This window comes from Stenella coeruleoalba, assembly GCF_951394435.1.
Source record: "Stenella coeruleoalba genome assembly, contig: scaffold_109, whole genome shotgun sequence".
In the NCBI taxonomy this organism is placed as follows: domain Eukaryota; kingdom Metazoa; phylum Chordata; class Mammalia; order Artiodactyla; family Delphinidae; genus Stenella; species Stenella coeruleoalba.
Window position 1 is genome coordinate 676,708 of NW_027646462.1, and position 22,374 is coordinate 699,081.

Below are 22,374 nucleotides of genomic sequence, written 5' to 3' on the forward strand. Positions count from 1 at the left end.
AGGTTTGTGAATTACAGTGCCCCTGAGCTCCTTTCTTCAACTCGCTTTCTTGTGACCTGGCCGCAACACCGCAGGATGGCTTCAGGCCCTAATCTGGTTCCGGTACGGCACACTCAGCCTTTGGTTATTTCCTCTTCCTGTTGGGAAATGAGAGTTAAATTTGCCCGTCCAGACACCTCCAGCTAGCCTCTCATTGGTTCTCGCTCTTCCTGTTCATCTTCCGCAGAAATTGCAAACTGTGCCAAACAGGAGGTTAAAGGCGCTGACTCTCCAAGTGGGGAGAGGGTTAGTAAAGCGTCTGGAATGTTGCACCCGAGTACCAGGGGAGGAAATCTGAGACATATTTGAACACGTCTCCCGATCACATGGTTGATCATACTCTGGGTTCCACATGCATGTTTTAGCTGAAGGAAGAATACCTAAAACCTGGGTAGTTGAAACCCGTGGAATGGGTACCATGCAATATGACTTCAAAGGGTCTTCATTTGCTCACCGAACCTCTCCAATCCTATCACAGCTGCGTTTATGCCCCTGTACACATGCTTGATTCTCTTTCGGAGACATAGCAATCCATAGGTTTTAAGATACTTACTAGTCAGGTACATTCTTAGGCGTTTAATATGCGGTGTTGAGTCCATTTCATTGAGCAAGGAGTAGCTCTTGTCTATTCCATATTTGGCTTAAGGAACTTTATCTGTGCTCATTTCAATCTCTGGTTTTATGCAGCACCCCAACTCACCTTTCCCCTTAAGCAAGCATAAGTTGGTTTTCTAAATTTGAGAACCAGTTCTGTTTTGGAATGCAGTTCCTGTGTAGCCAAGTTTACATTCCGTGTATTAGTGATATCTTATGATGTTTCTTTTTCTGTGTGACTTATTTCAGTTAGAATCATCGTACCTTAATCCACTCATTATGCTGCTACGGGCCTGATGACATAGATTTCATTGCTGAGTGATACTGCATTGTACGTAAGTACCACAAGTTCTTTATCCATTTTTCACTTTCTGTGATATTGAACTTGTACTGTAAACGAGGTTCTTGTAAACGGAGGCGTCCCAAACTTTGGGGTGGCTGTGTCTTTTTGATTTTAATTTCCCTAAGCTATAGGACCATAAGTGGAAGTGCCCGAGGTTCTGTTGCTTTGTTTTTTAGATGTTTCAGGAAACACCATACACTTCTCCCGAGTTTTTGTTGGCAATTTACATCCCACCCTTCAGCATAACAAGGCTCCCAGTTCTCCATGGCCTGTCCTGCCTTTCTGGATTTTACACTTTTTTCAGATGGCCCTTTTGACCGGGGGGAAGTGAGACTTCATTGTAGTGCAGATTTCCTTTGCAAGCTTGCTTGGTTGGCCAAAAAGGGCGTATGCGTTTTTTCCTGAATATATTCAGGAAAAAACGCATACGCCCTTTTTGGCCAAGTGCATCATTGTGGACGTTCTGCCTCTTTTCCTATGCTTTCAATGCAGTTCCAGTCTACCTCCTGAAATCGGTTTCCTGCAATTCTGCCCCGCTTTCAAGTCCTCTTGGCAGCCTTACTTCAGTCTATTTTTGGACGATAGCTGTCATTTATAACTCTGCAGGTTTGTGAATTACAGTGCCCCTGAGCTCCTTTCTTCAACTCGCTTTCTGGTGACCTGGCCGCAACACCGCAGGATGGCTTCAGGCCCTAATCTGGTTCCGGCCCGGCACGCTGAGCCTTTGGTTAATTCCTCTTCCTGGTAGGAAATGAGAGTTAAATTTGCCCGTTCAGACACCTCCAGCTAGTCTCTCATTGCTTCTCACTATTCCTGTTCATCTTCCGCAGAAATTGCAAACTGGGCCAAACAGGAGGTTAAAGGGACTGACTCTCCAAGTCGGGAGAGTGTTAGTAAAGCGTCTGGAATGTTGCACCCGAGTACCAGGGGAGGAAAACTGAGACATATTTGAACACGTCTCCCGTTCACATGGTTGATCATACTCTGGGTTCCACATGCATGTTTTAGCTGAAGGAAGAATACCTTAAACCTGGAGAGTTGAGACCCGTGGAATGGGTACCATGCAATATGACTTCAAAGGGTCTTCATTTGCTCACCGAACCTCTCCAATCCTATCACTGCTGCGTTTATGCCCCTGTACACATGCTTGATTCTCTTTCGGAGACATAGCAATCCATAGGTTTTAGGATACTTACTAGTCAGGTACATTCTTAGGCATTTAATATGCGTTGTTGAGTCCATTTCGTTGAGCAAGGAGTAGCTCTTGTCTATTCCATATTTGGCTTAAGGAACTTTATCTGTGCTCATTTCAATCTCTGGTTTTATGCAGCACCCCAACTCACCTTTACCCTTAAGCAAGCATAAGTTGGTTTTCTAAATTTGAGAACCTGTGCTGTTTTGGAATTCAGTTCCTGTGTAGCCAAGTTTACATTCCGTGTATTAGTGATATCTTATGATGTTTCTTTTTCTTTGTGACTTATTTCAGTTAGAAGCATCGTACCTGAATCTACTCATTATGCTGCTACAGGCCTGATGACATAGATTTCATTGCTGAGTGATACTGCATTGTACGTAAGTACCACAAGTTCTTTATCCATTTTTCACTTTCTGCGATGTTGAACTTGTACTGTAAACGAGGTTCTTGTAAACAGAGCCGTTCCAAACTTTGGGGTGGCTGTGTCTTTTTGATTTTAATTTCCCTAAGCTATAGGACCATAAGTGGAAGTGCCCTAGGCTCTGTTGCTTTGTTTTTTAGATGTTTCAGGAAACACCATACACTTCTCCTGAGTGTCTGTTGGCAATTTACATTCCGCCCATCAGCATAACAAGGCTCCCAGTTCTCAATGGCCTGTTGCCTTTCTGGATTTTACACTTTTTTCAGATGGCCCTTTTGACCGGGGGGAAGTGAGACTTCATTGTAGTGCAGATTTCCTTTGCAAGCGTGCTTGGTTGGCCAAAAAGGGCGTATGCGTTTTTTCCTGAATATATTCAGGAAAAAACGCATACGCCCTTTTTGGCCAAGTGCATCATTGTGGACGTTCTGCCTCTTTTCCTATGCTTTCAATGCAATTCCAGTCTACCTCCTGAAATCGGTTTCCTGCAATTCTGCCCCGCTTTCAAGTCCTCTTGGCAGCCTTACTTCAGTCTATTTTTGGACGATAGCTGTCATTTATAACTCTGCAGGTTTGTGAATTACAGTGCCCCTGAGCTCCTTTCTTCAACTCGCTTTCTTGTGACCTGGCCGCAACACCGCAGGATGGCTTCAGGCCCTAATCTGGTTCCGGCCCGGCATGCTGAGCCTTTGGTTAATTCCTCTTCCTGGTGGGAAATGAGAGTTAAATTTGCCCGTCCAGACACCTCCAGCTAGCCTCTCATTGGTTCTCGCTATTCCTGTTCATCTTCCGCAGAAATTGCAAACTGGGCCAAACAGGAGGTTAAAGGCGCTGACTCTCCAAGTGGGGAGAGTGTTAGTAAAGCGTCTGGAATGTTGCACCCGAGTACCAGGGGAGGAAAACTGAGACATATTTGAACACGTCTCCCGATCACATGGTTGATCATACTCTGGGTTCCACATGCATGTTTTAGCTGAAGGAAGAATACCTAAAACCTGGGTAGTTGAAACCCGTGTAATGGGTACCATGCAATATGACTTCAAAGGGTCTTCATTTGCTCACCAAACCTCTCCAATCCTATCACTGCTGCGTTTATGCCCCTGTACACATGCTTGATTCTCTTTCGGAGACATAGCAATCCATAGGTTTTAAGATACTTACTAGTCAGGTACATTCTTAGGCGTTTAATATGCGGTGTTGAGTCCATTTCGTTGAGCAAGGAGTAGCTCTTGTCTATTCCATATTTGGCTTAAGGAACTTTATCTGTGCTCATTTCAATCTCTGGTTTTATGCAGCACCCCAACTCACCTTTCCCCTTAAGCAAGCATAAGTTGCTTTTCTAAATTTGAGTCCCTGTTCTGTTTTGGAATGCAGTTCCTGTGTAGCCAAGTTTACATTCCGTGTATTAGTGATATCTTATGATGTTTCTTTTTCTGTGTGACTTATTTCAGTTAGAATCATCGTACCTGAATCCACTCATTATGCTGCTACGGGCCTGATGACATAGATTTCATTGCTGAGTGATACTGCATTGTACGTAAGTACCACAAGTTCTTTATCCATTTTTCACCTTCTGTGATATTGAACTTGTACGGTAAACGAGGTTCTTGTAAACGGAGGCGTCCCAAACTTTGGGGTGGCTGTGTCTTTTTGATTTTAATTTCCCTAAGCTATAGGACCATAAGTGGAAGTGCCCTAGGCTCTATTGCTTTGTTTTTTAGATGTTTCAGGAAACACCATACACTTCTACCGAGTGGTTGTTGGCAATTTACATCCCACCCATCAGCATAACAAGGCTCCCAGTTCTCCATGGCCTGTCCTGCCTTTCTGGATTTTACACTTTTTTCAGATGGCCCTTTTGACCGGGGGGAAGTGAGACTTCATTGTAGTGCAGATTTCCTTTGCAAGCTTGCTTGGTTGGCCAAAAAGGGCGTATGCGTTTTTTCCTGAATATATTCAGGAAAAAACGCATACGCCCTTTTTGGCCAAGTGCATCATTGTGGACGTTCTGCCTCTTTTCCTATGCTTTCAATGCAATTCCAGTCTACCTCCTGAAATCGGTTTCCTGCAATTCTGCCCCGCTTTCAAGTCCTCTTGGCAGCCTTACTTCAGTCTATTTTTGGACGATAGCTGTCATTTATAACTCTGCAGGTTTGTGAATTACAGTGCCCCTGAGCTCCTTTCTTCAACTCGCTTTCTTTTGAGCTGGCCGCAACACCGCAGGATGGCTTCAGGCCCTAATCTGGTTCTGGCATGGCACGCTGAGCCTTTGGTTATTTCCTCTTCCTGGTGGGAAATGAGAGTTAAATTTGCCCGTCCAGACACCTCCAGCTAGCCTCTCATTGGTTCTCGCTATTCCTGTTCATCTTCCGCAGAAATTGCAAACTGGGCCAAACAGGAGGTTAAAGGCGCTGACTCTCCAAGTCGGGAAAGTGTTAGTAAAGCGTCTGGAATGTTGCACCCGAGTACCAGGGGAGGAAAACTGAGACATATTTGAACACGTCTCCCGTTCACATGGTTGATCATACTTGGGTTCCACATGCATGTTTTAGCTGAAGGAAGAATACCTTAAACCTGGAGAGTTGAGACCCGTGTAATGGGTACCATGCAATATGACTTCAAAGGGTCTTCATTTGGTCACCGAACCTCTCCAATCCTATCACTGCTGCGTTTATGACCCTGTACACATGCTTGATTCTCTTTCGGAGACATAGCAATCCATAGGTTTTAAGATACTTATAGTCAGGTACATTCTTAGGCGTTTAATATGCGGTGTTGAGTCCATTTCGTTGAGCAAGGAGTAGCTCTTGTCTATTCCATATTTGGCTTAAGGAACTTTATCTGTGCTCATTTCAATCTCTGGTTTTATGCAGAACCCCAACTCACCTTTCCCCTTAAGCAAGCATAAGTTGGTTTTCTAAATTTGAGACCCTGTTCTGTTTTGGAATGCAGTTCCTGTGTAGCCAAGTTTACATTCCGTGTATTAGTGATATCTTATGATGTTTCTATTTCTGTGTGACTTATTTCAGTTAGAATCATCGTACCTGAAATCACTCATTATGCTGCTACGGGCCTGATGACATAGATTTCATTGCTGAGTGATACTGCATTGTACGTAAGTACCACAAGTTCTTTATCCATTTTTCACTTTCTGTGATATTGAACTTGTACAGTAAACGAGGTTCTTGTAAACGGAGGCGTCCCAAACTTTGGGGTGGCTGTGTCTTTTTGATTTTAATTTCCCTAAGCTATAGGACCATAAGTGGAAGTGCCCTAGGCTCTGTTGCTTTGTTTTTTAGATGTTTCAGGAAACACCATACACTTCTCCGGAGTGGTTGTTGGCAATTTACATCCCGCCCATCAGCATAACAAGGCTCCCAGTTCTCCATGGCCTGTCCTGCCTTTCTGGATTTTACACTTTTTTCAGATGGCCCTTTTGACCGGGGGGAAGTGAGACTTCATTGTAGTGCAGATTTCCTTTGCAAGCTTCCTTGGTTGGCCAAAAAGGGCGTATGCGTTTTTTCCTGAATATATTCAGGAAAAAACGCATACGCCCTTTTTGGCCAAGTGCATCATTGTGGACGTTCTGCCTCTTTTCCTATGCTTTCAATGCAATTCCAGTCTACCTCCTGAAATCGGTTTCCTGCAATTGTGCCCCGCTTTCAAGTCCTCTTGGCAGCCTTACTTCAGTCTATTTTTGGACGAAAGCTGTCATTTATAACTCTGCAGGTTTGTGAATTACAGTGCCCCTGAGCTCCTTTCTTCAACTTGCTTTCTTGTGACCTGGCCGCAACACCACAGGATGGCTTCAGGCCCTAATCTGGTTCCGGCACGGCACGCTGAGCCTTTCGTTATTTCCTCTTCCTGGTGGGAAATGAGAGTTAAATTTGCCCGTCCAGACACCTCCAGCTAGTCTCTCATTGGTTCTCGCTATTCCTGTTCATCTTCCGCAGAAATTGCAAACTGGGCCAAACAGGAGGTTAAAGGCGCTGACTCTCCAAGTGGGGAGAGTGTTAGTAAAGCGTCTGGAATGTTGCACCCGAGTACCAGGGGAGGAAAACTGAGACATATTTGAACACGTCTCCCGTTCACATGGTTGATCATACTTGGGTTCCACATGCATGTTTTAGCTGAAGGAAGAATACCTTAAACCTGGAGAGTTAAGACCCGTGTAATGGGTACCATGCAATATGACTTCAAAGGGTCTTCATTTGCTCACCGAACCTCTCCAGTCCTATCACTGCTGCGTTTATGCCCCTGTACACATGCTTGATTCTCTTTCGGAGACATAGCAATCCATAGGTTTTAAGATACTTACTAGTCAGGTACATTCTTAGGCATTTAATATGGGGTGTTGAGTCCATTTCATTGAGCAAGGAGTAGCTCTTGTCTATTCCATATTTGGCTTAAGGAACTTTATCTGTGCTCATTTCAATCTCTGGTTTTATGCAGCACCCCAACTCACCTTTCCCCTTAAGCAAGCATAAGTTGCTTTTCTAAATTTGAGACCCTGTTCTGTTTTGGAATGCAGTTCCTGTGTAGCCAAGTTTACATTCCGTGTATTAGTGATATCTTATGATGTTTCTTTTTCTGTGTGACTTATTTCAGTTAGAATCATCGTACCTGAATCCACTCATTATGCTGCTACGGGCCTGATGACATAGATTTCATTGCTGAGTGATACTGCATTGTACGTAAGTACCACAAGTTCTTTATCCATTTTTCACTTTCTGTGATATTGAACTTGTACGGTAAACGAGGTTCTTGTAAACGGAGGCGTCCCAAACTTTGGGGTGGCTGTGTCTTTTTGATTTTAATTTCCCTAAGCTATAGGACCATAAGTGGAAGTGCCCTAGGCTCTATTGCTTTGTTTGTTAGATGTTTCAGGAAACACCATACACTTCTCCTGAGTGGTTGTTGGCAATTTACATCCCGCCCATCAGCATAACAAGGCTCCCAGTTCTCCATGGCCTGTCCTGCCTTTCTGGATTTTACACTTTTTTCAGATGGCCCTTTTGACCGGGGGGAAGTGAGACTTCATTGTAGTGCAGATTTCCTTTGCAAGCTTGCTTGGTTGGCCAAAAAGGGCGTATGCGTTTTTTCCTGAATATATTCAGGAAAAAACGCATACGCCCTTTTTGGCCAAGTGCATCATTGTGGACGTTCTGCCTCTTTTCCTATGCTTTCAATGCAATTCCAGTCTACCTCCTGAAATCGGTTTCCTGCAATTCTGCCCCGCTTTCAAGTCCTCTTGGCAGCCTTACTTCAGTCTATTTTTGGACGATAGCTGTCATTTATAACTCTGCAGGTTTGTGAATTACAGTGCCCCTGAGCTCCTTTCTTCAACTCGCTTTCTTGTGACCTGGCCGCAACACCGCAGGATGGCTTCAGGCCCTAATCTGGTTCCGGCCCGGCATGCTGAGCCTTTGGTTAATTCCTCTTCCTGGTGGGAAATGAGAGTTAAATTTGCCCGTCCAGACACCTCCAGCTAGCCTTTCATTGGTTCTCGCTATTCCTGTTCATCTTCTGCAGAAATTGCAAACTGGGCCAAACAGGAGGTTAAAGGGACTGACTCTCCAAGTGGGGAGAGTGTTAGTAAAGCGTCTGGAATGTTGCACCCGAGTACCAGGGGAGGAAAACTGAGACATATTTGAACACGTCTCCCGATCACATGGTTCATCATACGCTAGGTTCCACATGCATGTTTTAGCTGAAGGGAGAAGACCTTAAAACTGGGTAGTTGAAACCCGTGGAATGGGTACCATGCAATATGACTTCAAAGGGTCTTCATTTGCTCACCGAACCTCTCCAATCCTATCACTGCTGCGTTTATGCCCCTGTACACATGCTTGATTCTCTTTCGGAGACATAGCAATCCATAGGTTTTAAGATACTTACTAGTCAGGTACATTCTTAGGCGTTTAATATGGGGTGTTGTGTCCATTTCGTTGAGCAAGGAGTAGCGCTTGTCTATTCCATATTTGGCTTAAGGAACTTTATCTGTGCTCATTTCAATCTCTGGTTTTATGCAGCACCCCAACTCACCTTTACCCTTAAGCAAGCATAAGTTGGTTTTCTAAATTTGAGACCCTGTTCTGTTCTGTAATTCAGTTCCTGTGTAGCCAAGTTTACATTCCGTGTATTACTGATATCTTATGATGTTTCTTTTTCTGTGTGACTTATTTCAGTTAGAATCATCATACCTGAATCCACTCATTGTGCTGCTAAGGGTCTGATGACACAGATTTCATTGCTGAGTGATATTGCTTTGTAAGTAAATACCACAACTTCTTTATCCATTTTTCACTTTCTGCGATGTTGAACTTGTACTGTAAACGAGGTTCTTGTAAACAGAGCCGTTCCAAACTTTGGGGTGGCTGTGTCTTTTTGATTTTAATTTCCCTAAGCTATAGGACCATAAGTGGAAATGCCCTAGGTTCTGTTGCTTTGTTTTTTAGATGTTTCAGGAAACACCATACACTTCTCCCGAGTGGTTGTTGGCAATTTACATCCCGCCCATCAGCATAACAAGGCTCCCAGTTCTCCATGGCCTGTCCTGCCTTTCTGGATTTTACACTTTTTTCAGATGGCCCTTTTGACCGGGGGGAAGTGAGACTTCATTGTAGTGCAGATTTCCTTTGCAAGCTTGCTTGGTTGGCCAAAAAGGGCGTATGCGTTTTTTCCTGAATATATTCAGGAAAAAACGCATACGCCCTTTTTGGCCAAGTGCATCATTGTGGACGTTCTGCCTCTTTTCCTATGCTTTCAATGCAATTCCAGTCTACCTCCTGAAATCGGTTTCCTGCAATTCTGCCCCGCTTTCAAGTCCTCTTGGCAGCCTTACTTCAGTCTATTTTTGGACAATAGCTGTCATTTATAACTCTGCAGGTTTGTGAATTACAGTGCCCCTGAGCTCCTTTCTTCAACTCGCTTTCTTTTGAGCTGGCCGCAACACCGCAGGATGGCTTCAGGCCCTAATCTGGTTCCGGTACGGCAGGCTGAGCCTTTGGTTATTTCCTCTTCCTGTTGGGAAATGAGAGTTAAATTTGCCCGTCCAGACACCTCCAGCTAGCCTCTCATTGGTTCTCGCTATTCCTGTTCATCTTCCGCGGAAATTGCAAACTGTGCCAAACAGGTGGTTAAACGTGCTGACTCTCCAAGTGGGGAGAGTGTTAGTAAAGCGTCTGGAATGTTGCACCCGAGTACCAGGGGAGGAAAACTGAGACATATTTGAACACGTCTCCCGATCACATGGTTGATCATACTCTGGGTTCCACATGCATATTTTAGCTGAAGGAAGAATACCTAAAACCTGGGTAGTTGAAACCCGTGGAATGGGTACCATGCAATATGACTTCAAAGGGTCTTCATTTGCTCACTGAACCTCTCCAATCCTATCACTGCTGCGTTTATGACCCTGTACACATGCTTGATTCTCTTTCGGAGACATAGCAATCCATAGGTTTTAAGATACTTACTAGTCAGGTACATTCTTAGGCGTTTAATATGCGGTGTTGAGTCCATTTCGTTGAGCAAGGAGTAGCTCTTGTCTATTCCATATTTGGCTTAAGGAACTTTATCTGTGCTCATTTCAATCTCTGGTTTTATGCAGAACCCCAACTCACCTTTCCCCTTAAGCAAGCATAAGTTGGTTTTCTAAATTTGAGACCCTGTTCTGTTTTGGAATTCAGTTCCTGTGTAGCCAAGTTTACATTCCGTGTATTAGTGATATCTTATGATGTTTCTATTTCTGTGTGACTTATTTCAGTTAGAATCATCGTACCTGAATCCACTCATTATGCTGCTACGGGCCTGATGACATAGATTTCATTGCTGAGTGATACTGCATTGTACGTAAGTACCACAAGTTCTTTATCCATTTTTCACTTTCTGTGATATTGAACTTGTACTGTAAACGAGGTTCTTGTAAACAGAGGCGTCCCAAACTTTGGGGTGGCTGTGTCTTTTTGATTTTAATTTCCCTAAGCTATAGGACCATAAGTGGCAGTGCCCTAGGCTCTGTTGCTTTGTTTTTTAGATGTTTCAGGAAACACCATAAACTTCTCCCGAGTGGTTGTTGGCAATTTACATCCCGCCCATCAGCATAACAAGGCTCCCAGTTCTCCATGGCCTGTCCTGCCTTTCTGGATTTTACACTTTTTTCAGATGGCCCTTTTGACCGGGGGGAAGTGAGACTTCATTGTAGTGCAGATTTCCTTTGCAAGCTTGCTTGGTTGGCCAAAAAGGGCGTATGCGTTTTTTCCTGAATATATTCAGGAAAAAACGCATATGCCCTTTTTGGCCAAGTGCATCATTGTGGACGTTCTGCCTCTTTTCCTATGCTTTCAATGCAATTCCAGTCTACCTCCTGAAATCGGTTTCCTGCAATTCTGCCCCGCTTTCAAGTCCTCTTGGCAGCCTTACTTCAGTCTAATTTTGGACGATAGCTGTCATTTATAACTCTGCAGGTTTGTGAATTACAGTGCCCCTGAGCTCCTTTCTTCAACTCGCTTTCTTGTGACCTGGCCGCAACACCGCAGGATGGCTTCAGGCCCTAATCTGGTTCCGGCCCGGCATGCTGAGCCTTTGGTTAATTCCTCTTCCTGGTGGGAAATGAGAGTTAAATTTGCCCGTCCAGACACCTCCAGCTAGCCTCTCATTGGTTCTCGCTATTCCTGTTCATCTTCCGCAGAAATTGCAAACTGGGCCAAACAGGAGGTTAAAGGCGCTGACTCTCCAAGTGGGGAGAGTGTTAGTAAAGCGTCTGGAATGTTGCACCCGAGTACCAGGGGAGGAAAACTGAGACATATTTGAACACGTCTCCCGATCACATGGTTGATCATACTCTGGGTTCCACATGCATGTTTTAGCTGAAGGAAGAATACCTAAAACCTGGGTAGTTGAAACCCGTGTAATGGGTACCATGCAATATGACTTCAAAGGGTCTTCATTTGCTCACCAAACCTCTCCAATCCTATCACTGCTGCGTTTATGCCCCTGTACACATGCTTGATTCTCTTTCGGAGACATAGCAATCCATAGGTTTTAAGATACTTACTAGTCAGGTACATTCTTAGGCGTTTAATATGCGGTGTTGAGTCCATTTCGTTGAGCAAGGAGTAGCTCTTGTCTATTCCATATTTGGCTTAAGGAACTTTATCTGTGCTCATTTCAATCTCTGGTTTTATGCAGCACCCCAACTCACCTTTCCCCTTAAGCAAGCATAAGTTGCTTTTCTAAATTTGAGTCCCTGTTCTGTTTTGGAATGCAGTTCCTGTGTAGCCAAGTTTACATTCCGTGTATTAGTGATATCTTATGATGTTTCTTTTTCTGTGTGACTTATTTCAGTTAGAATCATCGTACCTGAATCCACTCATTATGCTGCTACGGGCCTGATGACATAGATTTCATTGCTGAGTGATACTGCATTGTACGTAAGTACCACAAGTTCTTTATCCATTTTTCACCTTCTGTGATATTGAACTTGTACGGTAAACGAGGTTCTTGTAAACGGAGGCGTCCCAAACTTTGGGGTGGCTGTGTCTTTTTGATTTTAATTTCCCTAAGCTATAGGACCATAAGTGGAAGTGCCCTAGGCTCTATTGCTTTGTTTTTTAGATGTTTCAGGAAACACCATACACTTCTACCGAGTGGTTGTTGGCAATTTACATCCCACCCATCAGCATAACAAGGCTCCCAGTTCTCCATGGCCTGTCCTGCCTTTCTGGATTTTACACTTTTTTCAGATGGCCCTTTTGACCGGGGGGAAGTGAGACTTCATTGTAGTGCAGATTTCCTTTGCAAGCTTGCTTGGTTGGCCAAAAAGGGCGTATGCGTTTTTTCCTGAATATATTCAGGAAAAAACGCATACGCCCTTTTTGGCCAAGTGCATCATTGTGGACGTTCTGCCTCTTTTCCTATGCTTTCAATGCAATTCCAGTCTACCTCCTGAAATCGGTTTCCTGCAATTCTGCCCCGCTTTCAAGTCCTCTTGGCAGCCTTACTTCAGTCTATTTTTGGACGATAGCTGTCATTTATAACTCTGCAGGTTTGTGAATTACAGTGCCCCTGAGCTCCTTTCTTCAACTCGCTTTCTTTTGAGCTGGCCGCAACACCGCAGGATGGCTTCAGGCCCTAATCTGGTTCTGGCATGGCACGCTGAGCCTTTGGTTATTTCCTCTTCCTGGTGGGAAATGAGAGTTAAATTTGCCCGTCCAGACACCTCCAGCTAGCCTCTCATTGGTTCTCGCTATTCCTGTTCATCTTCCGCAGAAATTGCAAACTGGGCCAAACAGGAGGTTAAAGGCGCTGACTCTCCAAGTCGGGAAAGTGTTAGTAAAGCGTCTGGAATGTTGCACCCGAGTACCAGGGGAGGAAAACTGAGACATATTTGAACACGTCTCCCGTTCACATGGTTGATCATACTTGGGTTCCACATGCATGTTTTAGCTGAAGGAAGAATACCTTAAACCTGGAGAGTTGAGACCCGTGTAATGGGTACCATGCAATATGACTTCAAAGGGTCTTCATTTGGTCACCGAACCTCTCCAATCCTATCACTGCTGCGTTTATGACCCTGTACACATGCTTGATTCTCTTTCGGAGACATAGCAATCCATAGGTTTTAAGATACTTATAGTCAGGTACATTCTTAGGCGTTTAATATGCGGTGTTGAGTCCATTTCGTTGAGCAAGGAGTAGCTCTTGTCTATTCCATATTTGGCTTAAGGAACTTTATCTGTGCTCATTTCAATCTCTGGTTTTATGCAGAACCCCAACTCACCTTTCCCCTTAAGCAAGCATAAGTTGGTTTTCTAAATTTGAGACCCTGTTCTGTTTTGGAATGCAGTTCCTGTGTAGCCAAGTTTACATTCCGTGTATTAGTGATATCTTATGATGTTTCTATTTCTGTGTGACTTATTTCAGTTAGAATCATCGTACCTGAAATCACTCATTATGCTGCTACGGGCCTGATGACATAGATTTCATTGCTGAGTGATACTGCATTGTACGTAAGTACCACAAGTTCTTTATCCATTTTTCACTTTCTGTGATATTGAACTTGTACAGTAAACGAGGTTCTTGTAAACGGAGGCGTCCCAAACTTTGGGGTGGCTGTGTCTTTTTGATTTTAATTTCCCTAAGCTATAGGACCATAAGTGGAAGTGCCCTAGGCTCTGTTGCTTTGTTTTTTAGATGTTTCAGGAAACACCATACACTTCTCCGGAGTGGTTGTTGGCAATTTACATCCCGCCCATCAGCATAACAAGGCTCCCAGTTCTCCATGGCCTGTCCTGCCTTTCTGGATTTTACACTTTTTTCAGATGGCCCTTTTGACCGGGGGGAAGTGAGACTTCATTGTAGTGCAGATTTCCTTTGCAAGCTTGCTTGGTTGGCCAAAAAGGGCGTATGCGTTTTTTCCTGAATATATTCAGGAAAAAACGCATACGCCCTTTTTGGCCAAGTGCATCATTGTGGACGTTCTGCCTCTTTTCCTATGCTTTCAATGCAATTCCAGTCTACCTCCTGAAATCGGTTTCCTGCAATTCTGCCCCGCTTTCAAGTCCTCTTGGCAGCCTTACTTCAGTCTATTTTTGGACGAAAGCTGTCATTTATAACTCTGCAGGTTTGTGAATTACAGTGCCCCTGAGCTCCTTTCTTCAACTTGCTTTCTTGTGACCTGGCCGCAACACCACAGGATGGCTTCAGGCCCTAATCTGGTTCCGGCACGGCACGCTGAGCCTTTCGTTATTTCCTCTTCCTGGTGGGAAATGAGAGTTAAATTTGCCCGTCCAGACACCTCCAGCTAGTCTCTCATTGGTTCTCGCTATTCCTGTTCATCTTCCGCAGAAATTGCAAACTGGGCCAAACAGGAGGTTAAAGGCGCTGACTCTCCAAGTGGGGAGAGTGTTAGTAAAGCGTCTGGAATGTTGCACCCGAGTACCAGGGGAGGAAAACTGAGACATATTTGAACACGTCTCCCGTTCACATGGTTGATCATACTTGGGTTCCACATGCATGTTTTAGCTGAAGGAAGAATACCTTAAACCTGGAGAGTTAAGACCCGTGTAATGGGTACCATGCAATATGACTTCAAAGGGTCTTCATTTGCTCACCGAACCTCTCCAGTCCTATCACTGCTGCGTTTATGCCCCTGTACACATGCTTGATTCTCTTTCGGAGACATAGCAATCCATAGGTTTTAAGATACTTACTAGTCAGGTACATTCTTAGGCATTTAATATGGGGTGTTGAGTCCATTTCATTGAGCAAGGAGTAGCTCTTGTCTATTCCATATTTGGCTTAAGGAACTTTATCTGTGCTCATTTCAATCTCTGGTTTTATGCAGCACCCCAACTCACCTTTCCCCTTAAGCAAGCATAAGTTGCTTTTCTAAATTTGAGACCCTGTTCTGTTTTGGAATGCAGTTCCTGTGTAGCCAAGTTTACATTCCGTGTATTAGTGATATCTTATGATGTTTCTTTTTCTGTGTGACTTATTTCAGTTAGAATCATCGTACCTGAATCCACTCATTATGCTGCTACGGGCCTGATGACATAGATTTCATTGCTGAGTGATACTGCATTGTACGTAAGTAGCACAAGTTCTTTATCCATTTTTCACTTTCTGTGATATTGAACTTGTACGGTAAACGAGGTTCTTGTAAACGGAGGCGTCCCAAACTTTGGGGTGGCTGTGTCTTTTTGATTTTAATTTCCCTAAGCTATAGGACCATAAGTGGAAGTGCCCTAGGCTCTATTGCTTTGTTTTTTAGATGTTTCAGGAAACACCATACACTTCTCCTGAGTGGTTGTTGGCAATTTACATCCCGCCCATCAGCATAACAAGGCTCCCAGTTCTCCATGGCCTGTCCTGCCTTTCTGGATTTTACACTTTTTTCAGATGGCCCTTTTGACCGGGGGGAAGTGAGACTTCATTGTAGTGCAGATTTCCTTTGCAAGCTTGCTTGGTTGGCCAAAAAGGGCGTATGCGTTTTTTCCTGAATATATTCAGGAAAAAACGCATACGCCCTTTTTGGCCAAGTGCATCATTGTGGACGTTCTGCCTCTTTTCCTATGCTTTCAATGCAATTCCAGTCTACCTCCTGAAATCGGTTTCCTGCAATTCTGCCCCGCTTTCAAGTCCTCTTGGCAGCCTTACTTCAGTCTATTTTTGGACGATAGCTGTCATTTATAACTCTGCAGGTTTGTGAATTACAGTGCCCCTGAGCTCCTTTCTTCAACTCGCTTTCTTGTGACCTGGCCGCAACACCGCAGGATGGCTTCAGGCCCTAATCTGGTTCCGGCCCGGCATGCTGAGCCTTTGGTTAATTCCTCTTCCTGGTGGGAAATGAGAGTTAAATTTGCCCGTCCAGACACCTCCAGCTAGCCTCTCATTGGTTCTCGCTATTCCTGTTCATCTTCTGCAGAAATTGCAAACTGGGCCAAACAGGAGGTTAAAGGGACTGACTCTCCAAGTGGGGAGAGTGTTAGTAAAGCGTCTGGAATGTTGCACCCGAGTACCAGGGGAGGAAAACTGAGACATATTTGAACACGTCTCCCGATCACATGGTTCATCATACGCTAGGTTCCACATGCATGTTTTAGCTGAAGGAAGAATACCTTAAACCTGGGTAGTTGAAACCCGTGGAATGGGTACCATGCAATATGACTTCAAAGGGTCTTCATTTGCTCACCGAACCTCTCCAATCCTATCACTGCTGCGTTTATGCCCCTGTACACATGCTTGATTCTCTTTCGGAGACATAGCAATCCATAGGTTTTAAGATACTTACTAGTCAGGTACATTCTTAGGCGTTTAATATGGGGTGTTGAGTCCATTTCGTTGAGCAAGGAGTAGCGCTTGTCTATTCCATATTTGGCTTAAGGAACTTTATCTGTGCTCATTTCAATCTCTGGTTTTATGCAGCACCCCAACTCACCTTTACCCTTAAGCAAGCATAAGTTGGTTTTCTAAATTTGAGACCCTGTTCTGTTCTGTAATTCAGTTCCTGTGTAGCCAAGTTTACATTCCGTGTATTACTGATATCTTATGATGTTTCTTTTTCTGTGTGACTTATTTCAGTTAGAATCATCATACCTGAATCCACTCATTGTGCTGCTAAGGGTCTGATGACACAGATTTCATTGCTGAGTGATATTGCTTTGTAAGTAAATACCACAACTTCTTTATCCATTTTTCACTTTCTGCGATGTTGAACTTGTACTGTAAACGAGGTTCTTGTAAACAGAGCCGTTCCAAACTTTGGGGTGGCTGTGTCTTTTTGATTTTAATTTCCCTAAGCTATAGGACCATAAGTGGAAATGCCCTAGGTTCTGTTGCTTTGTTTTTTAGATGTTTCAGGAAACACCATACACTTCTCCCGAGTGGTTGTTGGCAATTTACATCCCGCCCATCAGCATAACAAGGCTCCCAGTTCTCCATGGCCTGTCCTGCCTTTCTGGATTTTACACTTTTTTCAGATGGCCCTTTTGACCGGGGGGAAGTGAGACTTCATTGTAGTGCAGATTTCCTTTGCAAGCTTGCTTGGTTGGCCAAAAAGGGCGTATGCGTTTTTTCCTGAATATATTCAGGAAAAAACGCATACGCCCTTTTTGGCCAAGTGCATCATTGTGGACGTTCTGCCTCTTTTCCTATGCTTTCAATGCAATTCCAGTCTACCTCCTGAAATCGGTTTCCTGCAATTCTGCCCCGCTTTCAAGTCCTCTTGGCAGCCTTACTTCAGTCTATTTTTGGACAATAGCTGTCATTTATAACTCTGCAGGTTTGTGAATTACAGTGCCCCTGAGCTCCTTTCTTCAACTCGCTTTCTTTTGAGCTGGCCGCAACACCGCAGGATGGCTTCAGGCCCTAATCTGGTTCCGGTACGGCACGCTGAGCCTTTGGTTATTTCCTCTTCCTGTTGGGAAATGAGAGTTAAATTTGCCGTCCAGACACCTCCAGCTAGCCTCTCATTGGTTCTCGCTATTCCTGTTCATCTTCCGCGGAAATTGCAAACTGTGCCAAACAGGTGGTTAAACGTGCTGACTCTCCAAGTGGGGAGAGTGTTAGTAAAGCGTCTGGAATGTTGCACCCGAGTACCAGGGGAGGAAAACTGAGACATATTTGAACACGTCTCCCGATCACATGGTTGATCATACTCTGGGTTCCACATGCATATTTTAGCTGAAGGAAGAATACCTAAAACCTGGGTAGTTGAAACCCGTGGAATGGGTACCATGCAATATGACTTCAAAGGGTCTTCATTTGCTCACTGAACCTCTCCAATCCTATCACTGCTGCGTTTATGACCCTGTACACATGCTTGATTCTCTTTCGGAGACATAGCAATCCATAGGTTTTAAGATACTTACTAGTCAGGTACATTCTTAGGCGTTTAATATGCGGTGTTGAGTCCATTTCGTTGAGCAAGGAGTAGCTCTTGTCTATTCCATATTTGGCTTAAGGAACTTTATCTGTGCTCATTTCAATCTCTGGTTTTATGCAGAACCCCAACTCACCTTTCCCCTTAAGCAAGCATAAGTTGGTTTTCTAAATTTGAGACCCTGTTCTGTTTTGGAATTCAGTTCCTGTGTAGCCAAGTTTACATTCCGTGTATTAGTGATATCTTATGATGTTTCTATTTCTGTGTGACTTATTTCAGTTAGAATCATCGTACCTGAATCCACTCATTATGCTGCTACGGGCCTGATGACATAGATTTCATTGCTGAGTGATACTGCATTGTACGTAAGTACCACAAGTTCTTTATCCATTTTTCACTTTCTGTGATATTGAACTTGTACTGTAAACGAGGTTCTTGTAAACAGAGGCGTCCCAAACTTTGGGGTGGCTGTGTCTTTTTGATTTTAATTTCCCTAAGCTATAGGACCATAAGTGGCAGTGCCCTAGGCTCTGTTGCTTTGTTTTTTAGATGTTTCAGGAAACACCATAAACTTCTCCCGAGTGGTTGTTGGCAATTTACATCCCGCCCATCAGCATAACAAGGCTCCCAGTTCTCCATGGCCTGTCCTGCCTTTCTGGATTTTACACTTTTTTCAGATGGCCCTTTTGACCGGGGGGAAATGAGACTTCATTGTAGTGCAGATTTCCTTTGCAAGCTTGCTTGGTTGGCCAAAAAGGGCGTATGCGTTTTTTCCTGAATATATTCAGGAAAAAACGCATATGCCCTTTTTGGCCAAGTGCATCATTGTGGACGTTCTGCCTCTTTTCCTATGCTTTCAATGCAATTCCAGTCTACCTCCTGAAATCGGTTTCCTGCAATTCTGCCCCGCTTTCAAGTCCTCTTGGCAGCCTTACTTCAGTCTAATTTTGGACGATAGCTGTCATTTATAACTCTGCAGGTTTGTGAATTACAGTGCCCCTGAGCTCCTTTCTTCAACTTGCTTTCTTGTGACCTGGCCGCAACACCACAGGATGGCTTCAGGCCCTAATCTGGTTCCGGCACGGCACGCTGAGCCTTTGGTTATTTCCTCTTCCTGGTGGGAAATGAGAGTTAAATTTGCCCGTCCAGACACCTCCAGCTAGTCTCTCATTGGTTCTCGCTATTCCTGTTCATCTTCCGCAGAAATTGCAATCTGTGCCAAACAGGAGGTTAAAGGCGCTGACTCTCCAAGTGGGTAGAGTGTTAGTAAAGCGTCTGGAATGTTGCACCCGAGTACCAGGGGAGGAAAACTGAGACATATTTGAACACGTCTCCCGTTCACATGGTTGATCATACTTGGGTTCCACATGCATGTTTTAGCTGAAGGAAGAATACCTTAAACCTGGAGAGTTAAGACCCGTGTAATGGGTACCATGCAATATGACTTCAAAGGGTCTTCATTTGCTCACCGAACCTCTCCAATCCTATCACTGCTGCGTTTATGCCCCTGTACACATGCTTGATTCTCTTTCGGAGACATAGCAATCCCTAGGTTTTAAGATACTTACTAGTCAGGTACATTCTTAGGCGTTTAATATGCGGTGTTGAGTCCATTTCGTTGAGCAAGGAGTAGCTCTTGTCTATTGCATATTTGGCTTAAGGAACTTTATCTGTGCTCATTTCAATCTCTGGTTTTATGCAGCACCCCAACTCACCTTTCCCCTTAAGCAAGCATAAGTTGCTTTTCTAAATTTGAGACCCTGTTCTGTTTTGGAATGCAGTTCCTGTGTAGCCAAGTTTACATTCCGTGTATTAGTGATATCTTATGATGTTTCTTTTTCTGTGTGACTTACTTCAGTTAGAATCATCATACCTGAATCCACTCATTGTGCTGCTAAGGGCCTGATGACACAGATTTCATTGCTGAGTGATATTGCTTTGTAAGTAAATACCACAACTTCTTTATCCATTTTTCACTTTCTGCGATGTTGAACTTGTACTGTAAACGAGGTTCTTGTAAACAGAGGCGTCCCAAACTTTGGGGTGGCTGTGTCTTTTTGATTTTAATTTCCCTAAGCTATAGGACCATAAGTGGCCGTGCCCTAGGCTCTGTTGCTTTGTTTTTTAGATGTTTCAGGAAACACCATACACTTCTCCCGAGTGTCTGTTGGCAATTTACATCCCGCCCATCAGCATAACAAGGCTCCCAGTTCTCCATGGCCTGTCCTGCCTTTCTGGATTTTACACTTTTTTCAGATGGCCCTTTTGACCGGGGGGAAGTGAGACTTCATTGTAGTGCAGATTTCCTTTGCAAGCTTGCTTGGTTGGCCAAAAAGGGCGTATGCGTTTTTTCCTGAATATATTCAGGAAAAAACGCATACGCCCTTTTTGGCCAAGTGCATCATTGTGGACGTTCTGCCTCTTTTCCTATGCTTTCAATGCAATTCCAGTCTACCTCCTGAAATCGGTTTCCTGCAATTCTGCCCCGCTTTCAAGTCCTCTTGGCAGCCTTACTTCAGTCTATTTTTGGACGATAGCTGTCATTTATAACTCTGCAGGTTTGTGAATTACAGTGCCCCTGAGCTCCTTTCTTCAACTTGCTTTCTTGTGACCTGGCCGCAACACCACAGGATGGCTTCAGGCCCTAATCTGGTTCCGGCACGGCACGCTGAGCCTTTGCTTATTTCCTCTTCCTGGTGGGAAATGAGAGTTAAATTTGCCCGTCCAGACACCTCCAGCTAGCCTCTCATTGGTTCTCGCTATTCCTGTTCATCTTCCGCAGAAATTGCAAACTGGGCCAAACAGGAGGTTAAAGGCGCTGACTCTCCAAGTGGGGAGAGTGTTAGTAAAGCGTCTGGAATGTTGCACCCGAGTACCAGGGGAGGAAAACTGAGACATATTTGAACACGTCTCCCGTTCACATGGTTGATCATACTTGGGTTCCACATGCATGTTTTAGCTGAAGGAAGAATACCTTAAACCTGGAGAGTTAAGACCCGTGTAATGGGTACCATGCAATATGACTTCAAAGGGTCTTCATTTGCTCACCGAACCTCTCCAATCCTATCACTGCTGCGTTTATGCCCCTGTACACATGCTTGATTCTCTTTCGGAGACATAGCAATCCATAGGTTTTAAGATACTTACTAGTCAGGTACATTCTTAGGCGTTTAATATGCGGTGTTGAGTCCATTTCGTTGAGCAAGGAGTAGCTCTTGTCTATTGCATATTTGGCTTAAGGAACTTTATCTGTGCTCATTTCAATCTCTGGTTTTATGCAGCACCCCAACTCACCTTTCCCCTTAAGCAAGCATAAGTTGGTTTTCTAAATTTGAGACCCTGTTCTGTTTTGGAATGCAGTTCCTGTGTAGCCAAGTTTACATTCCGTGTATTAGTGATATCTTATGATGTTTCTTTTTCTGTGTGACTTACTTCAGTTAGAATCATCATACCTGAATCCACTCATTGTGCTGCTAAGGGCCTGATGACACAGATTTCATTGCTGAGTGATATTGCTTTGTAAGTAAATAGCACAACTTCTTTATCCATTTTTCACTTTCTGCGATGTTGAACTTGTACTGTAAACGAGGTTCTTGTAAACAGAGGCGTCCCAAACTTTGGGGTGGCTGTGTCTTTTTGATTTTAATTTCCCTAAGCTATAGGACCATAAGTGGCAGTGCCCTAGGCTCTGTTGCTTTGTTTTTTAGATGTTTCAGGAAACACCATACACTTCTCCCGAGTGTCTGTTGGCAATTTACAACCCGCCCATCAGCATAACAAGGCTCCCAGTTCTCCATGGCCTGTCCTGCCTTTCTGGATTTTACACTTTTTTCAGATGGCCCTTTTGACCGGGGGGAAGTGAGACTTCATTGTAGTGCAGATTTCCTTTGCAAGCTTGCTTGGTTGGCCAAAAAGGGCGTATGCGTTTTTTCCTGAATATATTCAGGAAAAAACGCATACGCCCTTTTTGGCCAAGTGCATCATTGTGGACGTTCTGCCTCTTTTCCTATGCTTTCAATGCAATTCCAGTCTACCTCCTGAAATCGGTTTCCTGCAATTCTGCCCCGCTTTCAAGTCCTCTTGGCAGCCTTACTTCAGTCTATTTATGGACGATAGCTGTCATTTATAACTCTGCAGGTTTGTGAATTACAGTGCCCCTGAGCTCCTTTCTTCAACTCGCTTTCTTGTGACCTGGCCGCAACACCGCAGGATGGCTTCAGGCCCTAATCTGGTTCCGGCCCGGCATGCTGAGCCTTTGGTTAATTCCTCTTCCTGGTGGGAAATGAGAGTTAAATTTGCCCGTCCAGACACCTCCAGCTAGCCTCTCATTGGTTCTCGCTATTCCTGTTCATCTTCCGCAGAAATTGCAAACTGGGCCAAACAGGAGGTTAAAGGGACTG

General features: G+C 44.2%; 1 long non-coding RNA gene across 1 annotated transcript; it reads left to right on the forward strand.

Moving 5' to 3' along the window:
* The first annotated feature begins 2,461 nt into the window (after nucleotides 1–2,461).
* Nucleotides 2,462–16,759, forward strand: LOC307181089. Its single transcript, XR_013825871.1, has 3 exons — nucleotides 2,462–2,548; nucleotides 8,778–8,859; nucleotides 16,675–16,759. It is a non-coding gene; the product is annotated as an uncharacterized lncRNA (long non-coding RNA).
* Nucleotides 16,760–22,374: the final 5,615 nt, after the last annotated feature.